This window comes from Hirundo rustica, chromosome 5 (genome assembly GCF_015227805.2).
Source record: "Hirundo rustica isolate bHirRus1 chromosome 5, bHirRus1.pri.v3, whole genome shotgun sequence".
NCBI classification, from domain to species: Eukaryota; Metazoa; Chordata; class Aves; order Passeriformes; family Hirundinidae; genus Hirundo; species Hirundo rustica.
This window is the reverse complement of record NC_053454.1, coordinates 40912100-40938080: the sequence shown is the minus strand read 5'-3', so window position 1 is coordinate 40938080 and position 25981 is coordinate 40912100. Positions and strand designations below refer to the sequence as shown.

Here is a 25981-nt window from a genome sequence, read left to right as displayed (position 1 = left end):
CCGCCCGGCTGCCCCGCCGCGCCGCCCGGCTGGGGCCCTGACGGCCCCCCCGCCGCTGGAGCCGGGGCCCGGCGGCGCCCGCAGTGCATGAGAGGGAGAGCGGGGCGGGGGCCGCGGCCCGAGCCACTCGCCTCCCGGCCGGCGGCGGTGCGGGGACCGGCCCGGGGGGCGCCGAGGGGCGGCGAGGCGGTGGCTCCATGTGAGAGGACGCGGCGGCGCACCTGATCCGCCGCCGGGACAGCCGCAGCCGGGAGAGATTCCTCGAGGGCCGCCGGTCCGCAGCCCGCCCGGGGCGGGCGGGGGCTGGAGCCGCCTGCCCCTTTGAAGTCACCCGGCCCCCGGCGGCAGCCCCGGGGCGGGGGGGGGGTGCGGCGGACCCGCTCCCGCCGGGGGAGGGGGGCTCCGCCTCGCCGCCTGCATCGCCCCGCCGGCGGGAAGACGCGCGCGCCGCGAGCGGAGGGAGAGCCCAGCGGAGCCCGTCCCGAAAAGTGAGTGCGAGCGGGAGGAGCCGCCTCGGCGAGGGGCTGGGTGCCCCGGGGCCGCCGGCGGAGCGGGCGGGGGGCCGGGGCGGGGGGCGCGGCGCCGGCCGCCGCCGTTTCCCATGCGGCTCACGTTGCCGGCCGCGCACGGTCTGCTGCCCCGCGGTCCGCGCGCCGCACCCGCCCGCCGCGGGGACGGGGACGGGGTAGAGGAGGGGGTGTGTGGGGGGGGCGCTTCTCCGCCACGGCCCCCGGGCACGGCCGAGGTCTCCTCCGCAAGTTCTGCCGCCCGCTTTGTGCCGGCAGCGGCGGCCCCCGCGAACAAAGGCGGCGGGCGGGCGGGCGGAGGGCTCGGACCCCTGCGTCCCGTCCCCGTCCGGGGAGCCGAGCGGAACTGCCGCGGCGGAAAGTTGTGCAAGGTCGGGAACGGAGCGCACGACCGCGGTGCCGTGAGCCCCGAGGGTTTCAAACATCCCCCACCCCGCTCCCCCGTTTTCCTTCTTTTCTGTATAGGTTGAGTGGCTCCTAACAGACCCCGCGGCTGCCTCCTGCCCACTCATTTACATAACACTTGGGTGGAAAATGCAGCTAGCTCTTCTTGTCGCGGAAAAACGTTATTGAAGAGTTGCTTATTTTCCATGTAAAGTATTTTGAATGTGTTTTAAAAGCCCGGAGTAGTGTTGGCTCTTCCTGTTTATCGGAGTTAGTTGCTGCTTCACGAGGCACGAGAGTGCTCTTGCTCTTAACTCCAGACTTTTCTCCAGGACTGGGGAAAGAAGGGTCTCGTTTGGGAATGGGACTGTATTTCCTTGGGTTCTCTTTTGCTTTGCTTTTTAGTATTTCCGCCCCGTGCACAATTTCCCACTGAGCAAAAACTATCAAAACTTGAAGTGTGTTCATGCATTATTGTAGGTGTTCCAGGTTCATAAATATCTCAAAAATATATGCCACTTCATGTTTTTAAAATTATTTTTGTCAAGGTTTGGATTTTTCCTCTTACTGCAGCTTATATCTAATCAGTATAGGTCCTCTGTTCAAGCTGAATAATTTACTAATACAGCGGTGTCTGTTTGGAAACATAAATGTTTATCAGAAAGCATGTGATTTTCATTTAACTGTTAGAAAAACTTTTATAACAGATAACTTTTTAGTTTAGGGGAAGAAATCCGTTTTTATCTTTAGATGTAGACTGACAAATTAACTTTGCCTCCCCTTAATATGTACACACGCGGTACTTTGCAAAAGTTTTGTTCATTATTTTAATGGAATTTGTTGTCTCTGAATCAGTAAGAGAAAGGAATGGTGCGTGATGATTTAGGCCAGGCAATGTTTTAAACTGAGACGAATGCTACTCTTCTGTCTCTTCAAAGTAAACAGAGTTTTTAAACTTCAGGTGGTTATTCAATGAACATGTTTAATCTTCTGAATCTTTTTGTGAAGAGCACATGCAATGGCTATATATATATGTTACACTTGAAATAAAAGTAGCATAAAGACCTTATCTGCAGAGCTGCTTCAGCCTTGTCATATGTGGACTGTGTATGTCAGGTAATTCTAGAAATGCACAATAAACATTGCGTGTAATTGCTCACGTAAATGCTCTTCCATAGCAAAGTACCGTGCTTTAGTGAATTTGTGGAAACTGATGGATGGTTCAGTAGTGAAATGCTCTATGCATTCCCTGCATAGACAAAATCTGTTTACTGAGATCACTGCTGTGGACATTAAGGTACTCTCTCGTGACAGCAAAGGCTACGAGGATTTTAGGTATTTGTCTGGTGAAGACTTAGACCCATGCAAGCATGGAAACTGACTTATTGTCAACAAACTTCTTGATCTTGCTTTGTGACGGTACAGCTGCTGGTTATTACACAGGCTCTTCTGGCTAAATCAAGCAAAAACAGTTTAGTCAAGTCCCCTCTACCTCTTGGCGGTCAGCAGAGGCTGTCTGCGAATGACTGTAGACAGCACTAGATGCTTACAGGTCCCCGTCCCTGAACACCCTTCCGGTTGCTGTCAGCGTCTTCTTTAGGGCTGTGTCACTTCTGTGTGTTTGGCAACCCTCAGTGGCTTCATCTTGGGTGAACGTGTTTGGTGGCTTTGAGGGAGGAATGGACAAGTCCTTGTTTTGAATAAATATGTTGCCAGGTGTATTGGGTACCTTCTTGTTCCTGTGTTAGGAGAGAGGAAGAATACTAAAGCCCTGTCCATTCCTCACCTGTCACAGTTTTGTATTCAGTAGAAAGTGAAAGGTGGTTCTCCATCTTTCACTTTGTTAAGAAATAATGAAATAATCGATGTGAAATAATAAAGTAATCAATTTTTGGCACCCTTCTCTGTTCAGGCAAAATCAATAAATAAATATAACAGCTTGATTAGGCTCTTACTTAAATATTAAACTACACATTTACTTTTCTTCTTTGAGAACTTTGCGTATGCAGGATGTCTTTTGGCTGTAATGAATGTGAGAGGCATTGTGGCTCACTTGTGACAGGACATTTCTTGGGCAGGAAGAGGGAATGGGACTAATTAAACTGTTGCAATGTTGTGAATCCTGCCTGGGTCTTTGCACCAGTGGTTCTGGTTAGCTTACTCCAGTGTTTGTCCTGTATCAGTGCATGATTCTACAGTCATGCATTTTCTAATAGATCCTTGCTAGGGGTTTTTTTTGTCAGTAATGGGGATGTGATTTATGTTTGCAAGGTCAAGTACTTCAAAAGTAAGGAATGTCAGAGTAAAAGGAACTACTGCATTCAGTTTTGTTCATGCTCACTGTGGCAAAAAATATGTGTTCATCTCCTCAAGACTGCTCGTTTTTGCTAAATAGACAGATCTGTGTAATTCAGTAGCTCTTCTCTATTTTGTTTTCTTAGTGTTCTCTGAAACAGTTGCAGTTATTTTTACAAGGGCAAAACAATGCAGTTTTTTCTATAATGTCATGCCTAACCTACAAGCAGACATCTTTTCCCATTTGCTGAGGCAATTGAAGATGTTACCATCAGCTAGAGGATACAACACCCACAGCTGGTTGGTAAGGGGAGGTGTGTGAAATACTGTCCCAAACTAGCTTGCTTGGTTCAGGTAAGCTTTGCCTGAGTATTGAGCTGAGACAGTTGGCTTTGCTTTGTGCTGGAGGTTGAAGTATTGGTGTGTGCTGTTTTGGTGGCACACTTCTGATGTGATGAATTCAGCAGCTGTGTGCTTGCTGGTAGCTTCAGCAGCAGATTTGCTCTCAAAATCTCTTTTTTTCTCAATGCAAATCCCTTCAACATGATCGGTAGTGGCTGTTGTACTGTGAACTAGTAGAATTTGTGTAGTTTTCTGACCAAACACAAATGTGGCCATAAAGTAGAGAAGCGTGGCATGTTTTAATTAAGATATAAAACAGACAAAGAAAAAACCCCAACCAAACAAAAAAGTATGTGCTGTTTTCAGTTTTCAGCTGTAATTTAGAATTATGCATTTTGCAGTGCTATTTACCTCAGCTAATATTGAAAAAAAAAGAACAACAAAACAATTTCCCTTTACTACTCTCATAAAAGGTTGAGTGATGTTTGGTTTTTTGTAACCCAAATACATTGTTATGAAACTGATTAACATGTTGATGTACCTTAGGTGTTTTGAGGACAGGGGTCATTGGGATGTGGAGAGGAGAGGAAGGGTTTCTTGAAATTGCTTGGTCTGTGTGCTTTCTCCAGCAGCGGCATCAGTATCGGAGAAGCCTGTTGCAGGTAGTGCCTGGCTAAGCTGGCCTAGGTGAGTCTAGTTTATCTTGTGACCTGAGACCAAGTGGCTGCTTATAGCAGAGGGACAGCCCTGAGGTAGTTAGGATTAAGTAATTCTTCCTGTTCAAAGGCTGACTATTCAAGGTTGTTCAAAATGTGAATGTTTTGAAATGCTTTTTTCCTTGAAAACCTTTCAGTGGTGTGGATGGTGTGACCTGCCTGATACTTCTTCTGGAGAAGCAGCTCAGGGAAGTCTATGAACTCTTCAGCATGGGCAGGCTGAGATGAAGTGCACTCAAGAGAGCAAGGCATGCACCCTTTCTAAGCGCAAGATCTGACTCCTTACCGAGGCAGGAGGGCTGCTCTCGAGTGGAGCTGAGAGGCATGCATGTGCTGTGGTGAGATGTAGCCTTGAGGAGCTGGAGCTGTGGCGAGTGGGAGGTTACAAGTGGGTTGCAATAGAGTCACAATAATTTCCCCTTAAACTCTTCATAAACCTCAATCAATGAGTCTCACCACTCTAGTATCCTAGGTTGTAATAATAAATCTTTTCCCCTTCCAGTTCCCCCTCTTTACACATGGGTCTCTATTTGAAAATAAAAAATCTGAACTGATTTTTGGATAATTGTTGTACTTGTTCCTATGTACCCCTCACCTGTTCCTCAATTTCTTTGTCCAATGTCAGAGCTTGTTGTTCTCCCTCTTCAGCACTTCATCCTTAAGAAATGTTGCTCTGGATGGCTTGGAATGTGGGAGGTGACCTTTACGTGATACAGTTTTCCAGAGACTTCCCCTTTGTGTTTCCTTGGTGGGTTTATCAAAGAGCTTAAGGGTGGTGGTGGAGACGCGATTATAGAGGAAGTTTTGGTGTGTCCATTTGATACATTAAAGTATTCCTTAATTTGGTCATGCAGAGTCAGAGTTACTCAGCTGTGGCTTGGTGTTCTTGTAGGTTGTGGCAACAGCTGTGAATTTCAGAAGGACAGGAGCTGCAAGCCCTTGGGGTGTGTGTTGTTGACAGTATCTACTTAAACTCTGCCCTCTTTGACCGTCATAACTGCACACATTAGATCTGTGTTCTTACAGATGCTGGTGGCTGCTTTTGGAGCACGTGCTTTTCAGGATAAAGTCTACCATGTTTTCTTAAAGTTGAAACTTTACATTTAGGTCTCTTGTAGCATGCAGGACCTCCCAATGCTTATAGGGAGTTAGTTTGCTGTGCAAAATTGCATGTGACAGTTTACTACTGTCTTTATGTAAAATATGTGATGTGTTTAAGAGGATAGAATGTGTGTCCGTATATATCTGCAGGAATGATAGTAGTCACAGGGAATTCAGAACTGAACAGGCTACTTCAGGACAAGCTACTTGTCTTACTAAATGACTAACAAGCCCAAAGCATCATAAGCCAATGGGGAAGAAAAGGTTTCAGGCTTTTCCCCAAGTTCCCTTTTTAGGAGGGTAAGCTGCTCAGTGTGATCCCTGGCAAGTGCAAGCCTTTTCAGCATTGTAGCATACTTCATGCTTGACAAGTTGCTCACTAGCTATTGCAGTAGCTGCAGAATCTAGCGTTTCTTTGCTAGACCTGACAGTAGTGGATACATTGCTTTTGTTGACTTCTTCATTGCCTAATAAGGCTTTAGAATATGCTAGAGAGTATCTTCTTTAGTGTTCAAGTCTGCAACCATTAAATAATGATAACCAAAGCTACAGCTATGGATTCAGACCTCTCTGAGGAAATGTTACTCATCTTTTGTGGCAAGCATGACCCCACACAGCTTGGCATAGTGCTGAATCTCTGTTGAAAACAGGATGTCTTCACCTTTGCTTCACCATTGTCTGTGTCTTTGCTAAGCTGTGTTACTTGTGGCCCTGAGCTTGGGCCAGTAAACCTGCGGTTTGCTAGGAGTGTCTACTTGTCTTGCTGTTTCTATCTTGTCATTTTCTTTTAATTCATGCAATGATACTCAAAGCAAGAGATGATCTAGCACAACAGAAAAGGACCCTGAAACTGTGATCCTGGAGATACCCTTGTCTAAGTTATTTTTAACATTTGTTTCTGAGTTCTGCTGTGGCAGTTTCATCTGCTGTTGCCAGAGCTGATGAGTATGTCTGCAGATCTGTGGCATTTCTCTGAGTGGGTGGATCACTGCAATGACAGGTAAGTCTTTTTTTCTTTACTACAGAGTACAATAGTGACGGTCTTGTGACAGTTTTTATGGATCTTGAGGGCTAATCTTCAGCCTCCTTAAAAGCGTGGTAAGGCAAAGTTGCTGTGGTTTTCAGTGTTTATATATATATATATATATTTTTATTTTTTTTTTGGCCAGGAAACTTTTGATGCTATTTCTTTCTCCACATGTCTAAATAGCAGTCCCTATTTGATCTTTCAGTAAGAATGAGTTTGAAATAATCCTAACTTGCTATTTGCCTGCAAGAGTTGAGGGGGCGGAAGACAGTGATCAAACCTGCTATGATTCCCCCACCTGGCCCATGTTTAAACCTGTCTGTGTAGCCAAGATGGGGCAGACACGACCCTTATGACAAGTCCCTGGTGGAAGGGGGCAGTTTTATCCCTCTGCTTTCATGGTGTGCTGGTTGTGTTACCTGTGGCAGCAGGTGGATTCAGACTGTGCTGTTGATGGTCTGGGTAACAGCTAGACCTTGTCACTGCTTGACTCCCAGCTTGCTGGACTTTGTGCTGCCCTGCACTTGCTCCACTCTACCAAATGTGTGATACATGGCCCTGAAGAGCCACTTGATGTTCATGAAACACGTCAAGAGTAGCATGCAGGCTTTGATAGCCCCTTAGTAACATGGTAGTAAGGCTATGTTTTGACATTATGTGTCTTCAGGGGAGTGATTGTATGTGTGAAAGAGGTTCTACTAATAATATCTTAGGTGGGCTCTAGTACACAGGGGGCTGAAGTTTACATTTTGCAGTATTATGATACAGAAGCATTTCAGTTAATAACCCTGCTTATGTCCATAATGGCTGCTTCCTTAGGTTGTCCAGATGTTTAACCTAAATTTGAAAGTTTTACATACCTGAGTATGCTACAACTAGGGCAATTCTTAGACATGGTTTGCTGTAGCAAAACAACTCTAACATGCACAGTTACATTTAGTTTGTTTCCAGGACATCCTGTGTTTTCATCTCATCTTCAAGGTCAGGCTGAATGGAGCTTTGAAAAACCTGGTGTAGGGGAAGGTGTCCTTGCCCATGGCAAAAGGGTTGGAGTTACATGACCTTTAAGGTCCCTTCCAACCCAAACCATTCTCTGATTCTATGATGTCAGGTTGTGTATTGTATTCTCAGCTTTATAGCTTATTGCCATGGTGAATCTATTGTTATTTGTGCTTTGAACACTGTTAGGTTTGACTGTTTTGAAATCAAATAATTCCTGATATGCTATGGAAGGGAAGTGGGGTGATAATGAAATAACTGAGGCTCAAGCTTCAGCTCCACCATGACTGACATTTGGCCTGGTGGGAGCAGTAGATAACACTCAGTGTGACTCAGGAGCGCAGGCAGGAGTTTTGTTTGAAGAGCAGAGGTGGGTGGTGTCCCCTGTCATGGGGTGGGTGTGTGGCTGTCTGGTGAGGGGAGCTGCATGCTGTGGTTGCTGCCTGCCTATGTAGGAGGTGCATACAGTCATCCCTCTCAGCTTGTGGTTGTTTACACAGGCTGTGGGAACCTTTCAAAAGGGTGCTGGGAATGACTGGAAAAACAAAAGCTTGTTTAGTGGCACAAAAGAAATGTTAACGTGTTGGTCCTTCTCATTCCTATTGTTTGTTTACACTGCAGTGTGGTGGGAACGAAATTGATTGCGTAGGTTAGGCACGACCTAGCAAAGATTAAAAAGGAGAAACTTATCATTAAACATTTTACCCTTCCTTCATAAAATAATTTCAAGCATCACAAAAGTTGAAATGCTATATTCACTTGTCCTTTATGGGATTGTCTTTTCATATTGTATTTGACCTGCTTAGTTGCTCCTGAAAGGAATGGCTCCCAACAGCTTTTCCTACCCGTATCTCTTCCTGCACTAGCTATTGGTTTAATCTAAGTTTTTGTCAAGATTATTCAAATTAATTTTGTGCTATTGGTTTTCTATTATTTTAGTTCCATGAATTTAAGTGAGAGGGGAACTAAAAAGCAAGTTGAGTTGTCTCAGTGTGACACGTAACGTGTGTTAGAGCTGCTGCAGGGGACGCACAGCTGGCAGTGAATCCTTTGGGCACTGGCTGGCCATTAGATCAGCTTCACTGTGCCCTGAAACCTCGTGGTTGTGGTTTGATGATCTGCTGAAACCAGTGTGGAATATGAGCTATAACCAAAAGGCCTGATCTTGTTCCCTCTGTCCCTTCATTGCCTTTGTGGTTGTGCTGTCCACTTCTGAAATCCAGCTGCTTGTGAACCAACATGAGCGCTACTCTTGCCTGACTTCTTAGCCTTTTCTCTAAGGAGAGAGTGGTATTCACCCTTTTAACAACAAGACAAATTTAAGTAATATGAAACTGTTTACAATCCTTACACTGAACTGCAAGAAGTAGTGTCATATGTATCATGCTATAAACTGTATGCATGATCTAAACCACCTTCAACTACTACTGCCAGTTCAACCTTTAAAACAGAGCATGTACTTGATGTTCAAAGGTTTTTCCCTTGAGTTCTCTTCGTATCACAGTCATAAGCATGCCAATCTGGACAAACTAATCCTTTTATTCAGTAGAACTACATTTAACACAGTGATCAAAGCTGCAATGTACAGAAATATTAGTATTCAAATCTGTAAAACACAAGGGAAACAAATTGTTCTGTGAGCAGCGAAGCTAACTAAACCTAGATTCCTGTGGATCTGTACTGTCTGTCTGATTTCTGTCCTGTCGTCTCCTGTGACCTCCCTTATCACAATATGTCAGATCCTGCAGCCTGACCATTACACCACTTCCCATATAACCTACCTGCTAGCTGGGATAGAGGCAACATGTGCTGTGGTGGTTGCAGGACTGTGCAGAGCTATGCTTGGTGGCTGCTGCCAAAGGGGGGAAAAATTGCATTCCAGAATTCTACTGATTGTGAAGCTGAGAGTGTAACTTTTGTTCTATCCTCTGCCTATCAGTTGGCATCTCCAGAAAAGCAGTAGGATTTCGTTATAAGGTGTGTTCCTTTCTTTTCAGAATCACTTTTCACAAAGATGTACAGTGCCACTGAAAAGTTTAATGTATAAAGCTTCAAGTAGTTCATTTCTTCTTTAATTGTTATGCTTTAACCCCAATTTAGTTGAATATATTCTTTTTGTTATAAAAATCCAGTTAAAGTTCTTAGTGTTTTTTTTCCTATACATTTTCCTTTATATTCTTCTGCATCTCTCAGTTACAGTTAACATACCCAAACTTTGTGATGATTTTTGGCTTTCCCTTCAAGATGTCTGTTACTAAATACCACCTTTTTTTATCTTTAACTACATTTCAAACTATTTTTTATGCCCGCCTAGGAGTGCTGTGTATTTACAAAGCGCTGATTTAAAATGCTGTATCAAGTCTGTCATGTACCAATTATAATATTCTCCAAAATACTTAATGCACATCCTCATTTTTCTTTTACTGAGTATTATTCTTCTATGGGCTATCAAGAGTCAACATGTTACTTTCTGAATTTGTTGTTAAGATCCAGAAAGTTGGTGCATAAAACATTGACCTGGACACACAATGCCTTGCTGATTATTTTCTTTGTCTGTCATGTGTTTCCCATTTTATCTAGCTTGGTTAGACTACATGAAATTCTTAAAGTTCCTTCTCTTATCCTAATCTTAATAGCTTTTATGTGAATGAGTTTTGTCACTTCTTGCTTTCTGGACCATTAGAGAATATGTGTTGCAGTTCTAGTGCAGAATTGTGGCCTTCTGCTGTTAACCCTTTTCTGTAAATTAACAGACCACTTACTGCTTTTTCTTATGATGCTTTACTGCTGGCATCTAAACACAAATGTTTTCCCCTGACACCAATATTAATTTTACTTAATGGCCTCTTGAGACTTTGAGGGAGGCTTTTTGAAAGTCTTTCTTTCAGCAATTTCTCCCTGGTTCACTGTTATTATAAAATTCTACTAGCCTAAAAAAGCATGGTTTCCTTTCTAGAAACCATGCTGTGTAAATTCTCTGATATCAACCTGCATATGTTTTCAGGTCGTATTCTCCAAACAATTGTTTCAGCTAGCTTGCTATGCATGAATGGCCTATTTGTTTGTAACACATTAAAGCATATTTACTGGGTCTTTCAAATGTAGGTAAGTACTGTGTTTTCTCACATTCTAATACTAGGTATTTTTAGTAGGGGGTGAATGTTATTTTTATTATTTATAAATATTTTTTTTTCTCTTGTTCCTGTGGAATCACTCAGTTCTGATTTTTTGCTAATAAAATGAGAAAATGCAAAAGTAACACATTTTCTCCAACTGAGGTGTTGGTGGTTTAGGTTTGTTAGCTCTGTTTTACTCCCCCAAATTGTATAGTGGAGTGGTGGCAGCTGAGAAAATTGTGTGCTCAAGTAGTCTGTCTTACACTTTGAATGCACTCCTTACACTAGGATATCTTGAATTCAGATGGCAGAAACACTGTGAGATGTGCAGTGGAAAGGGAACAAACAAGCTATAGAGGTCTCCCTAATTAGCGAACAGGCTGATGCCTGTGACATATTCTTCTTTTTTTTTTTTTTTTTTTTTTTTTTTTTTTTTTTTTTTTTTTTTTTTCCCCTCTCTTTTTCCCAGAAGGAAATCAACCTGCAAATAAACCCAAAGTGAGTCATTTAGCTTTTCTCTGGAGAAAAATGGCAGCTGGAACTGTTCAGTAGTAGAACCATTCTGTTGCCCAGTAAGCACTTGCACAGACAGTGTCTAGGAGGCAAAGCCATGGAACTGCTGTGGCTGTTTCAGTGGAGAATAATCAGTAAGTTATTCCAGCAGAGATAAAATTTTATAACTAATATTTTGAATGAATGGTCAAGCTCCTTAAAACATTTGAGTGTAACATCTTTTATCAAGATGGCTGTTTTGGGACAGGTGTCCAAAAATTAAAATACTTCTATGTTTTAATTGAAATGTTCTGTTTTAAATTGTGTTTAATAAATAGTTTTTTAAATGTATTCTAGAAGAATTGGCCCACTGGATCACACTGGCAGTTGTTCTTTCTAGCCTAGTAATTTGTATCTGATAGCCATAAAAGAGAAAATATTGTCCAAGAACCCTGAAGTACCCTAATTCTTCAAATGACCTATCTATTCTTCAAATGACCTATCTCAAAAAAAAAAAAAAAAAAAAAAAAAAAAAAAAAAAAAAAAAAAAAAAAAAAGTATGGGGAACATTGTGAACAAGATAAATTTTAGATGCTTTTCATTTCATGCTTGTTCTCCAGCTACTTTCAGTTATGGACTCTCTGAGCCAGAAGGTGTTTCTGTTTATTCAGAAATTCTTGAATGATTTCTCTTCTGAGAACTTGTATAATTTCTTGAACCCTTGTAAAATTTTTCATCTCCATTGCATCCTTTTGCAACAAATCCCACGGATCTTCTGGCCATTGCCTGAAGAGTCACTCATGTTTTGAAAGTGGCTTCTCACTTCCTTAGCTGCTGCCTCGTGTTTGTGTTGCAGAGGACGATGGACAGCTGCTGTTCTTTGCCTTTCATGTCACTTGCCTCTGGCATAGTCCCTTGAAATGGGGATCTCTGTTCCTAAAAAGACAGGTTTTTCAGGTCCCAGTTCCTTCTACGTTTAAGCACTTTTTGCTGTAAGAGCTCATCTCTGTAAGATGACAGATGCTCCTTCACTACATGATTTTTCTTGTAGAAACGTAGCGGTGCTGTTTGGGTACCAGGGCTTACTGGTGTTTCATCAGTGAAGTCAGCTGTACGAATGGCACTGCATCTGAAGTTCAGGCTGTTCTGGAGGTATGTTTGCTGAAGAATTGCTTGACCGTGTGAAAATAATGGGTACTCCAATAGGGCTGAGCAATTCTCATTTGTGTCTCCAGGAAATGGCAATTCCCTTGTAGTTGTTTCTGTGGTCATCTTTTAATGTGGTTAGAACATCAGCTTAGCAACTCTGAAGTTTCACTCTATTGATGTTATGGATCATAAAAAATAATGAAACACTAGGATCTATCTGAAATGATAAATAGCAAGTTTCCCATGTTAGCATTACAACTGTTGTAGCCAGGCAGAGCAAACAAAAATTCAGCTCTTGTAATTGAAATTTTCTTTTTGGTCTGTGGTCTTAAGAGGGCATTGTGAACTTCAATTTTATTAACATCCCATGTGAGTACTTTTGTGAAGAAAAGTAAATTTAATCCTTATTGGTTTTCTATATGCCTCAAAAGCCTTTATTTAACTGGATGATTTGTACATCTATACAAATAGATTGTGTTTAGGAATAAGAATCTATAAGAATAGATTATAGTGTCTATTTCTTAAACACTCCTATAAATGTACAGATTTAAAGAATGTATTATTTATGGAAATATAGAGAAGGGATCTGCAAGCTACATCTTTAGATGTTAAGGTGTTAAAGGCGTGTTTCTTAGTGTTTGTTTAAAATACTGGTTATTTAAGGTATCTAAGTTATTTATATAATCATCATAGGCTTTTAAAATTTGATTTTTTTTAAGTGTCAAATTGATTGCTATAATGGAGGAAAAAATCTAAAGATACTTGTGAATCATTTTAACTCAGTGGTTAATTTTCTGTTGCCACTAGTGATAGGCTATCATATTAGCTCTTCTGGAATACAGGTGAAGATAAGATAAATGAAATCTAGGTTTGATCCTGCAGTCTTTGGAGTATACACTTAGATTTGGCCATAAGAATACCTGTAGAAAGCTATGCACTTGCATAATGTATGCTGCATCAGTAGCTACAAATGTAAATTTGTCAAACTTCTTAGGTACTTTTGTTGCCTCAGAAAAGAATTAATTGCCAGTTTCCTATTGATAAAAAAATCATTAGTCTAAGCTTCTGTTTATTTACTTGTAAAGAGCAAGAAGTTAATCTCTGAAGAGTGGGACTTTTCAAGTATGCTTAAGTCATTTAAGAACATAAATTCCACTGCCTTTGTACTGTGAGAGGAGTAGAATTGAACTGAAGGAGAGGATTAATTTTGGAAGTTAAGCAAACTGAAAAGTGCAGCTGATCACAAATATCAGGGAGCGTATTGTGTTCTTGATTGATTCTTGTATGAATCTTCTCCGCCTAAATGAATATTAGACTATAGAATTGTTGGAAGACCTGCTCAGGTGTGGGCAGGGAGTATTAGCAAAGTGTGACTTCAGGACTTAAATAGGAAAACACTGTGTCTAAATTATTTTTAATTGCTGTTTGAAAGTTATGTATATCCTCTCTCAAAGAGAATATAAGAAAAACATGTAACTCTTTAGGATCAGTGTCTTCGCAATAGTTATTGTCCTGCTGTTTTCTTTGCTAGCAAATGTCAGTGGTGCAATAGTAGGCAAAAGGCTCCAAAGTCCAAAAAAGCTTTAAGTGAAAACCTTAGAAGATGGTCGAAACTTTACAATTAAATAAAATTATCTGGGGTTTTTTGCTGTGAATTTTAATGATCATTAGTTTGCCTCCTGACTATTCACTGATTAACTATTTGTTTGGCAGGAACTAGGAAGTCTGCAAAACTTGTTCTATGACTCGTTTCAGCTATCAGTTGTTTTTCTGTGCTTATCAGGCTGCTTGACAACTGTTTAATTGAAACGTTTCACATGCTATTGAAGTGTTATTGTTAGAATAAGCACTTAATTCCAGAAGGAGGATATAATCTCATGGCTTGATAGTGAGAGTCACATTGTAGAGGGAGGGATGCTATCTCTGTCCTAGATAGCAGACTTGCTTATTTTATAAATAAAGATTATTTTTTGCTGAATAGCAAAGGATAGAACTTTGGTTGATTGTACATATCTCTGAGTAGGGACAAATATTTTACTGTCATTCTGTTACAAGAACTTTCACTGAGAATTCAAATGCTGTATCCAGTGTAACAAATGGGAATCTTGTTCTGGAGAAGTTGCAGTAATAAGGATGAAATGTACATATAAAAAAATCCAGTAGTTGCAATGAGCTTGATGAAAAGACGCCGATGAGAAATGGCAGCAAAAGAATGACTTCAGATTGCTTCTAGAAAAGGGATGTTTCATATAAGAGTACATGTACTTTTCCCCTGACATACTGTTTTGCTTTATTTTTCATGTTAACACCTTATGCAGCTTTGATACTTATATATTGCTGCTAGTAAAATTGTCTTTTGCAGGTTCTAAACACAGAAGTTTAGAGGAAATACCTGCCTGACATTTTTTGTCTAGCTGATGGTAATTAGATGGAAAATAGTTTTTTCTGCTTCCTTTTTGGTGGTCTAATCACATAATAATGGAGCTACTCGTTAACAAAGCAAATCTAGAAATTGTGAATAAGGGAGGAGACTTCATTTTAATGCTTTCACGAGTTGCTGGTATCATGCAGTCAAAGTCAAGGCAAAAATACTGATGTTGTTTGGAGGAAGTTTGTGGCCATTGTCATGTAAATGCTGGTTATTGAGAACAGTTAAAAACCCCCTCCAGACAGCAATACTGAGTACTGGGGCCTCAGGTTCACACTTTGTTTCAGTTTAATTGAAAGCAATGGACACAAGTGCTAACAGCATTTTTGATCTTTGCTCACTACAGCTCTTCTCATTTTTGTTTGTCAAATCCAAATTACTCTTTGGGTCCAAACTGAGTGTGCCCATCGAATGATTTTGTTCTTGTTGTGTACAGTTGTGGTGGTCACTAATACAGGTTGTCAGTGTTGCTTAGGAAGCTTTACATAATGCATTAGTATGATGAATTTGAGCTCTTGTCAGGGGGAATATCTTCACCAAAAGCCCTAAATGTTTCTGATGATGAATAGGCAGGAAAATTTTTGTCGCGTTTGCTGTGTTTTGAAAAGTCAACACAAAGGTATTTTACTCTCAGTTTAAGGAAGTGGAGAAGTTAACAGATTTTAGAACTTCTGAGTTAGTGATTTTTAAGAAAGCATAGTTAAATGCATTCTATGAGGTTTCTGATGTTTCATAGACTAACAAAAGGTTGCTTTATTAGTAGCTTTAATGAACAAATCGCTTTATTGGCTTAGGCATACTGGTTGCTTTGTCGGTCTAAACAGCTATGGGTTCTTGTTTCAATTCACCATTGTGCTGGAGTAGAGAAGTGATAGCCATTGACCTTCTGTTAAAGCACAATAAAAAGTTTTTTGTGAAGAAGGAAAGTGTGCAGGGAAAAGAGCAATGCAGTGCTGTGTCTTGAGTTCAGCAACGTAAAAATCAAGGGACCATCTACCTCTGTTGCTTTTCTTACTAGGTGGCTCAGTGTAGTGAGCTACCTGAAGCAAGAAAAGGCAGGACTGACTTTCTGAAGGCTGTTTTTCATGGGACCTGTGTGTAAAGGAAGAAGGTATTTATGTCATAACTGTAAGGAAATATATTAAGCAGGTACTCATTCGCTTCCAAATGGAAAGTGTGTTAGTCTTCAAAAAATTCTGGTTTTACTCTTGATTGTCTGACTTGTATATTGTTTTATTAAGTGATTAACACACACGACTTGACCGTAGCCTGTGGCTGAATTAAGTGACCTTATTTTATTTCTTGAATTACTTCCTAAGAATTTATTTAAATGAGCAAATTGCCTTTTTTTTTTTTTTTTTTTTTTGCCTTCCTGGCTGTATGCTTAAGACACAGAAGAAATTTGTTAGGCGTTGTAGAAATTTGTTAGGTTTTGTTAATGATAATAATCAGCTCTCAAAGTTGATGTCTGTGTTAATGTCTGTGATATAGGTTGCTATATCAAGTGGGATGACAGTGCAGTCAGTTTTGTAGTTATCAGTTTGCTTTAAAAACTTATCATATTGCTTATTAAAGATGAGCATCTTTCTGTAACTAGTGTTGTAGTAGTAGTGGGGGATTCCGATAGATTTGCCAAATATATTTACATTATGTAACACATGAAGTTATAATCATGATTAAAAGGATTAGGGACTTTCTCTGCAATGAAAGCACTGTATGAAACAAATTGATCATTCTCTGTAAATACTTTTTTATCAGGGATGGGGCAGTACAGTGCAGCATGGATGTTCTGTAGCTGGCTGGTTTCTAGTTTGCAGATTTGCACTTGTTTGATGGGAGCAACTGCTGGAATATACTTTGCACTTGAGTTACACTTGAGTTTTGTTGTAAGTATTGTGTTTTGTGGTTGTTTGGTTTAGTTTGTAGTGGTAACTCTATTTGTAATACAGATAAAGTCTCTTGAATTACTTTTTTTTTTTTCTCATGGAGCAGTTTTGTACCCCAATATGTTCCTAATTCCTCAGGAAAAACATGTTTTCCCTGCATCAATTTGGGGAAAACTATGACAAGCAGTGAAACTGCCCATGCATAAATCTATCTAGATTTCGTTTTTGAGATGGTTGTTGCTATAAACTTGTTTCTGAGATTAGGAATGAGATTGGGTGAGCTTGCCTAAGAACGTGTTGAGGAGAAGCAGCCACACTGAGTATGCGTTCAGACTGTGCACTGCTGATCCTGCTCAGAGGGGACTTGCGTTGCTATCATGCTCTGGGTAACAGCTATAGCTCAACAGTGCTATTTACAGGAAATACCTTTGGATTTTCTTTAGTTTTCTTCTGAATCCTATAGCATCAAAATATCAATGTAAAATCTGCATGGAGGAAACTTAGAGCAGAAAAAAAAGCACACTTTTTCCTTTCCCCTTCCTGTGAGGAGCTGGGTAGGACATTTGACTGGCACTGTACACAGTTTGCTCTTGCCTGTCTCTTCTGGTTACTGCCTTTCCTGCTTTTCCTCTTTCTGTGGTCTTGCAGCATGTGCTCAAGGTTCATTTTGCTCTCTAGTGCAGTCTTGATGCTATCTCCCTATCTCCTTCTGGCTGCAGTTTTTTTCCTCTACCTCTTTGCTCGTCCAGTTCTGCCCTCCCACCCTTGTTTTACATTTTAATGTTACTGAAGTAGTTTTGTACCTCTTCAAAATACTTGTTTTTCCTTTGTGAGCATGAAGATTAGTTGAGACAGCCCTGATTTTTGAAGGAGCTGCCCCTTCCAGCGGTCGTGTTAGCACCCCCTTCTGACACCTACTCAAATATGTTCCTCAGCAGTTCTGTACTTGACAATGGGTCTGCATCTCAGTTTACCAATGTGCAAATTTTAAAGATGACTTATGTCCTCAGTATTGTTTATACTCAGTTAAAGTATCCAAGGATTTTGACAGTACAGCCATTACTATAAAAGTTCTGTAACAATACTCAGCACAACAGCAGTTGACTAAACATATTTCGTATTTGTAAATTCTTTATGTCCAAAGTATCCTTATGAGAGATGGGATTGAAGAGGTTGTGGAGCTTCAAATAATATGTTTTAACCCTTCATACTACTCTGTGGAAACTTGTGTTTTAACAGCTTCATTGGTTTTGAAGCTGTGTTGATGTTATGACTGCGCACCCATCTGTAACTGGAGTATGTGATAGCAGTTGATGCCAGCTGTATGTGTAAAAGAAAACTGGAAATTCTAGTGCAGTTTTCATTGGAAAGATAGCTTAAGTAAAGGTAAAGCAATAAAACAAATTGAAGACTTTCAGCTGTCTAGAACTGTGCTGCAATTAGCTTTTTCATTATACATTTCTTCGTCGATATCAGCTTCCTAAACATCCATCTCAATATTGACTGGCAGCCCACAAACTGCATATATTGAAGAAAGAAGATACGACAAACATCTGTTTGTTTTAAAACCAGCAGCCATCTGTGACATACAATTGAATGCGTACTGTATAGCCCTTAGATATCACTGCATGTGCAGTAAGGAGATTGCATTTGGTATTCATCTTTCAAAGCATATACCTCAGAACACTAGTTCTCAAGAGAAATACTAAAATTTTTGACTATCAAGCAGGAATCAGCTGTAACACAGCAAGAAAAAAATCCTTATTGTGGCTTGGAATCTATACAGAAAATGATTGAACATTACCAGCTATAGTGGGAAATGGTATGTGGAAGAAATTTCAATGCTTTTCCCTAGCTTCCTGATAATCCTCTACCATGAGCAGAGCTAACCTTTTTTTTTGGGTGAACTTACATGAAATAGTACAAGACCTTGCAGAACAACAAATGCAAAGCTTCCCAATGAATCTTCACCTTCCCATGGTAAGTATTTGTTCTCCTCTCCACTAAAATCAATAAAATCTATGGGTCTTGCATATTCACACACCAGAATGAAATATATTCAGTACGGGTCACCAAATGTTGTTATGGGAGTAACGAGAGGTAAAGCAAATAACTGCTAAGCACTCAAGTGAACACACATCTAGAAATGAGAAGAGACCTAACCACTCCTATTTTTTTCTGGCAAGCAAGGTATCGAGAGGAAAATGGGTAGTTGGAGTTTAACCAGGGTGGGCCTAAAGGAACATTCAGAAGACAAATCTGTGTTTTTAAGTATGGGTTTATGTAGAATATCCTGGCCTCAAAAAAGGGGTTTTGTGAAATTGCATTAATTTTCCCACCCCTTTAAATCTTCAGTATATCACATGTAAGTACTAATTGTCTATTCCACCCATCTTAAATGACAAATGCTTTTTAACTTTGGCCATTTTCCTAGGAAAATCTGTTTTGCAGGTTTTCAGCCTCCTCATATTAATTAACATAGCCCAAATGAAATCAGAACTCATATTCTCATATTCTGAAGTTGTTCTAAGGGTTGTTCTCTATCCTTTCAAATTATGGAGGTTTTCTGTGCCTAGTCTGTTCAGCTATATCAGTTTGAGTAACAGAAGAAGCTTTATAGGTGAAAGCTTTTAACACTTTAGTGGACCAAAATTGTTGTCTTAGAAAACTCAATTTCACTTAATTTGAGCAAAACATTAACCTGGCCTTTCAATGTTCCGTTTCTGCAGTTTTAGTTCAGCCTTGAGCGAGACTCTGGCTCATTTGGTTTTCCTAGGGCTTGTGCCTTGCTAATCAGAAGTTATTTTTAACTCACGTAGCTTCCTTTTTCATCAGTCTTTTGGAGGTGGAAATGCAGACAGAGCAGTGGTGGTGTGATAGCTGGAGGAACTGGGGTTTCTAATTCCTTGCTTCTGCCACTGACTGTCTGAAAATCTCTTATTCAAAAGCATACTATTCCATTTTATGCATCATACTCTATAAAATGAGAGTAGACATCTGTCAAATGTTTTGAGGTCTTTGCGTAAAAGCTGTTCTGAGTGTTTGTTTCAGGGGATCACAGTTTGTGATGCCAGTATAACAGTACAGTTTTATTTCTTTGTTAAAAAGAAGCAGCATAACTAGTTTACCATTCTGCATTGAAAGGGCAGGCTGTAATTTATGTAATAATCTTAAATTAATGTGTTCTTCAACATACATGTAAATATTAATTATTTAATGGGAGCAGTGACTTAAAATTAATTACTAGTAGATTTACTGGACACTAGATGCTTTAAGGAAATAAGTAGTTATATAGTAATAAAGTGTTTGCAGGACTGTTTTAGCAGGTGCTAAATTTATGTGCTATTGATGTTGTTCAAAATATACTTAATGAAATATAAATATTCTTTTCACGTAATGAATTCAATATCCAAGACAGACCCACAAGTTCCAAGTGAGATGTTACTCTGCTGAATGGTACACATCTTATGTTTTCTCACTCTCATGGAAACAGCTTACTGCTATAGTTGCTGCATTAATCCATAATCCAATAAAGGGGATTTATTTGAGGGGTTGAAGGCAGAGGAAAAAAAAAAAAAAAGTCTGTATAGTGCCCTATGGGCAACAGTTAAGCTAAAAATAAGATTGGGCTCTTAAATGGCTCTGTGTTTGCCTTTCTCAGTGTTTGAGACATACACATTAAAGTTTCATGGTACTCTGTAAAAGCTTTACCAAAATGCTTGATTTTCTGAGAGGAGATTTAGGACTTTGCTCTTTTCTTTTGAAGATGGGATGTGCCTTATCTGTAAGATGGCCCATTCGTGCTTTATTTTAAAATGTTGCTCAGTTCCTGCATCTGAAATGAATTTCACAGAACAGCCAAGAAGACTAATTTTTTAATGCTTGAAAATTTCTCGTGCTAGAATTATCATTTAATGAACTAGTGCTTTACTCCAATTTCCAGTGTACAGTTTAGATAAGAATAATGATATTGAGCTCTTACAAGATATAAAAGCCTGGAAATCATTTGGTGCTCAAGATACACATGTCTTCCTGTTGGTCAAAATAATTGGAAGAAAATTTTGAATTTTGAACAGGATTAAGAGTGTGTGTATGATCTAGAGGGCTAAATTTTGGTTTTGGCGCCTGCCATCATGTATGCAACCAAAGCCTTGAGCTGTCTACGAAATACTCGAGCCTGTGGGCTGCAAAGAGAAGCCTGCAGCCATCACCAGAGTGTAACCCACAAAGCGTTGGCTGGGACTGGAAATGTGCAAAAACTGCCCTGGTCTCCAGCTCCTCATTCCTCTTTGCTGGCGGTGGACTCCTTCTAAAAATAGTACATGTTACAGATGCTCCTGTTACCGCTGCATGAAGGAACGGGATCCTTCTGCTTTGTGTGGGTAGAATTACAGTCCCTGGACGTGAGCAGAAGCAAAGCTGCAGGAGCCTGGTCTTGGTGGACACTGGTGTCTGGAGCACCTGAACCTGCTTCTGGTGCTCATCAGCTGGTTTATGTATTATTTCTTCAGAGTTTGCAGCTCTTTGAAAACTGTCATGCTAAATTTAAATAGCAGGCAGCTGGAGGGTCTAGCATGCAGTATGCCATTAGACAGGTTTGGCTTTTTTCCCCTTTATTTCAGTTTTGGGAATTGGTATAAAGCAGGTCCAGATTTTTGGAAGGAAATAGTAAAAACAGAATTCTTCTAGCAAAGACAGTCTTCTTTGTAAAACCAGAATTTTTCTAGCAAAGACAGTCTTCTTTTTTTTAAAACAAGACTGGCCAATTTAGAGTTAGTTTCATTTTTTACCTTTTTTTTACCCTTTGCTATTGAAGTGGTGCTTACTGGGAGAGAGTACTATATCCCATTTAAGTTTTAATTCTTTTCTGTTTGTTCATTCTCACTGCTGCTATTATATAAAGTCAGGCAGAATGTTTTGTTAGCAAACAAATGAGAAGTATAAAGCAAGCAGCCCTTCCTTTTCTAACAAATGCTTCCATTATTCTTTCTTAGTAGTTAGAATGTTATGTCAAGGACCAAACTTGAGTTGATAACAAAGCTAGAAATGATAATAAAAGTCTTGCTTGTGGGAAATGGATAAAGTTACTGATAAAATTCTTATTTTAAAAGGTGTCTGGTGTCTTCCTCTGAGTTGCCTTTTTTTTTTAGTTTAGGCTTACTGGCTTTGCTAACACTTAGAGTAATGCTTTAATTTTTTTTCTTCAGTTTTTAGTTATTTTTGGTGAGATTGAAGTTTAGTATTATACTGACAGTATCTTAACTTGCACTCTTGTTAATTGTTGGCTTGAATTATAAAGAGTTGAGTCTTAACCAGTTAAGGTAGGATGATACATGTAATATACACAATATTTATTTTCCTGTTTAAATGCTAATATAATGAAACTATTTAGGTTGCCAGATAACTGAAAGATCTTGGAGGATGGCTTAACAATACTGCATATGAATCTGGATGCAGACACAGATCTATCTCTTAATCTGAATATCTCCATTTACTAGAGCATGATACAAAATGCTGGGTGTCTGTATGCAAGTTACCGAGAACCTGAGATGTGTTTTCGCCGAGAGTATTTTCAAGATTGTCTCAAGAACTGCCTGTCTGTCCTGTACCTTGTGGCAATTCATTCTTAAAATAATGAAGGCCTGGATCAGCTGAGGTTACATATGTGAGAAATTTTATATCTATATCTATATATTCATACGTTTATGTGACTGGACCAGCTGCTTCCAAGGAGTTCTCTGGATTCTGGGTGTACAATAGAGTAACAGATATGCTGCTGTAGACCAGAGTGCTTATTCTATTTGTGTCTCTCATAATTTTTTCATCTCACACATCTGTGTGAATATAGAAAAAGTGTTAGATGCCTTTGATAGAAGCTCTTATCCAAGACCAAGCTGAGCAATTTCTTGATGTTTATCTACTTCAGTGATATTATAGTTGCTAGAAAGCAAAATCCATTCTGGCAAAATTTATTCTGGCTGCTGGTACAAGGCAAATAAACAGAATCTCTAATTTTCCATACGTGGTCCTAAAATTAGATTGTTCAAAGAATTTGACAGACCTTAGGGACTGTTAAGAGTTGCTTTGACACACCGCACTTTAATCTTACGCAAACTAAACCAAGCAGATAATAAAATTGCAAGTCCCCCTTAGTATCAGGGACTGATTGCTATGGTCTTCAACTGTTTCAGTAGAACACTTGGGACCTTATCTCTTTTGGCATTGCAGATTCCCATTGCTGTAAATTTAGCAGCCTTTCTGCACATATCTACATTTGTATTGCTCTGAATTTTCTTTGTAAATCCTGGTCTGAAAAGTGGCATGGAGAGTACTGCCTTAGAACAATCACTTGTAAGCTAATAAAGGACTGATGTAGAAGGTCAGTAATAAACCTTTCCCTATGCGGTAGTTTTTTCTTTAGTCTGAGAGAAGATAATGTTGATTACCCCTACCAGGAGAGGTGAACTTGTGTCTCTGAAAGCATCACTGAAAAAATGCCCTGCCGTTTGTGTTTACTCTCTCTCCCAATTGCAAAACAGAATTATTGTGTGAGTAGCTTGATTCATTGTGTTGGAACCATTCGGGATTATCGTGGATTACTCATGGGAACTGTTGCATCCAGAAAAGGTGTGTATTCCAATGTTTATAAAAAACCTAAAAGAAAAATGAAAATCCTTTACAAACAAGATATCATTGGGGGTAGTTTCAGACAGATTCTGGGAGAATGAGCCCTTGATGGGACCAAAAGATCAACCTCATTAATGGCCTGGTAATGTTTTGTATTTCTTGGTGTGAGGTTGTATAAAATTTCTTTTTCTTTTCCCTTAGATTAAAGATGTACCCCGGGGTGCTGTTGAAGCTTTCTTAAAGAAAACTGGGAGAACATGGGAATTAATGCGTAGGCTGTTTTGTTGCTTAATGTTTCCACCAAAGCCATCCTAATTGCATTCACAATGTAAGCCTACCCAGGCATTCATAGATCTGTTAAATCATCTCCAGCTTTCAAACAGGACAAGCTTAATTCATTGCCTTACCAGTTTATGATTGTCTCTGTGGACAGGTGAAAATACATAAGTAACTTTTAATCTTTCACAGTGACCATTGATTAAATTTTTGTCCCTTTGTAAACTTGAATTTTTTCTCACTGTAGCTTTGTATGTATGCTATGGCACCCATTTGATTTCTTCATGTTACCGCTAAACTGCTGAAATAATTTCCTTCTTGACCAATGGTTGCAGACATCTGTTCAGTTTTGTTTAGCAGAACTGGACTTACATAACCATGAAGAATAAATTCAGATTGCACTGATAATGTCCTCTAAGTTTTGGGTTGAAAGTTTAAAGGCTGCACAGATAGAACTGAGGACCTGATTGGGATTTAGAATTTCTATTGCTGTATATAAAATCAGAAAAGAGCATATCAATATTCCTACTCTATTCTCTGTTACCAGCTCTGATAATTACCATCTGCTTTGATCCAAAATTTCACTCATCACACAGGAGCTATACACCAGTCTCATTTCCTCCTTCACTATGGAAGAGGCAGTACCAATAACTCAAAGATTTAGCTCTGAATCCTAGGTCGTCTTGGTGGACAACCTAAAGCAATTTGCTCACTTCCTCTTTGGATGTTAACTGTACTGTTGAGAAAGTAATTTTGGCATACCATGAAGATTTTGCATTGTGTATGGATTGGGAGACAGAAAATCTCAGAAATATGCAGCTGAGATTCTATGCCTGTAGCAGTGTGGTAAGGATACTCTTTTGTTTTGTCCACAGAGGGTTGCACTCAAAAATGCAGGTGTTGGTCAGAGTTCTTAGCAAAATTCTTAGCTTCCTTGACTCCTGATAGGCAAACTTTTTGTTGCCAAATTTTCTGTGTCACCTGTGATGTTATTAATAGAGGAGTACACTAGAGGGGCTCCATCTATGTTCTGGTTTATCATCCATCTACCTTAAGCTTTGCAGTAGCTGCCTGTAGTATATATTGCTCTTGGATATGGAAAATAAAACACACTTTAAATATTGCATAATGATCTTCTCTTCTGTCATATGCCCATTGTGAATGAAGTCAGTAAGAAGCAATGTGTTGAACTGATGGGAAAAAAACCCCACCTTTCCCTTTTGTAGATATTTAGGAAATCTATGTTCTGAAGGGACTCACTCTGTTTTGCCTTTCATCTTGGAATAGCATTATTTACGTTTACAGAGAATTGTGATTAAAATACAGTTAAAATTAGTTTGTTTTCTGTTTCAGGAAGCCACAATGGCTATGAAATCTGCATAATTTCCTCCTTTATCTCCACTAGAGAGCACTACTAGCTGTGCTGTGAAGGCCTCTCCTGTATTAAGTGGAATGCTGATTGGGGTGTGACAGTCTGTCCTGGATAAAATGTCACTAGAGATTGTATTAACGCCCTGTTGTATCACGTGTGCTCATTGAGAGAAATTAGGGGCAGAAGGGACTTTGGAATTCTCCAAGACAAAAATCTAGACCAGAATCTCTCAGACTCATAGAATCACGAAGGTTGGAGAAGACCTCCAAGATCTAGTCCAACCATTAATCCCTCACTGCCTTATTCACCACTAAACCACGTCCCCAGGTGCCACATCCAAACACCTTTGGAACATTTCCACAGATGGCGATTCCACCACTTCTCTGGGTTGCCTATTCCAATGCCTGACCATCCTTTCAGGGAAGAAATTTATGCTAATATCCAATCTAAACCTCCCCTGTTGCAAGTTGAGGCCGGTCTCTCTTGTCCTATTTCTTGTCACTTGGCAGAAGAGACTGATCCTGACTTTGCTACAACCTCCTTTCAGGTACTTGTAGAAAACAATGAGTTTGCTACTGAGCCTGCTTTTCTCCTGGTTAAACAACCCCAGCTCCCTCAGCTGCCTCTCAGAGGACTTGTGTTCTTCCCCAGCTCCATTGCCCTTCTCTGGACACGTTCCAGCACCTCAGTGTCTGTCCTGTAGTGAGGGGCCCACATCTGAGCGCAGGATTTGAGGTGAGGCCTCACCTGTGCTGAATGGGGGGACAGTCACTGCCCTGCTCCTGCTGGCCACACCATTCCTGACACAGGCCAGGGTGACACTGGCCTTTTTGGGCACCTGGTCACTGCTGGCTCATGTTCAGCTGCTGGCACCAGCACCCCCAGGTCCTTTTCTGCTGGGCAGCTTGTCAGCCATTCTGACCCGAGCCTGTAGTGCTGCTTGGGACTGTTGTGACATAAAGGAACGTTTTGATCACGTTTTAAGCTGCCATGTTTTTCATAGCCAGTTTCTTCTGTCACTTTGTGATTTACAGACTTGCCCTACGTTTTTGCCTCCTTCTCAATGTCAGTTGCTTTAAACTCTGTTCCATTTCTGACTCTATTTGCTATGACAGGACAAATGGCAATTAGTTTTTTCCTCCATACTCACATGCTTTATGCTTTTAAAAGGGTGGTGTTTTCCTTTCCTCACTCTCGTCATAGAAGCCAGAGCTGGCTCTGTGGCATTGCCAGTGGTGATGGAT

General features: G+C 40.2%; 1 protein-coding gene across 1 annotated transcript in view; it reads left to right on the top strand.

Moving 5' to 3' along the window:
• The first annotated feature begins 396 nt into the window (after positions 1-396).
• Positions 397-25981, top strand: part of FBXW7 (F-box and WD repeat domain containing 7) — a 176446-nt gene continuing 150861 nt past the window's right edge. The window contains exon 1 of the mRNA XM_040064420.1: positions 397-488. The gene's annotated coding sequence lies outside the window, so the exon portion shown is untranslated. The remainder of the gene's footprint in view (positions 489-25981) is intronic.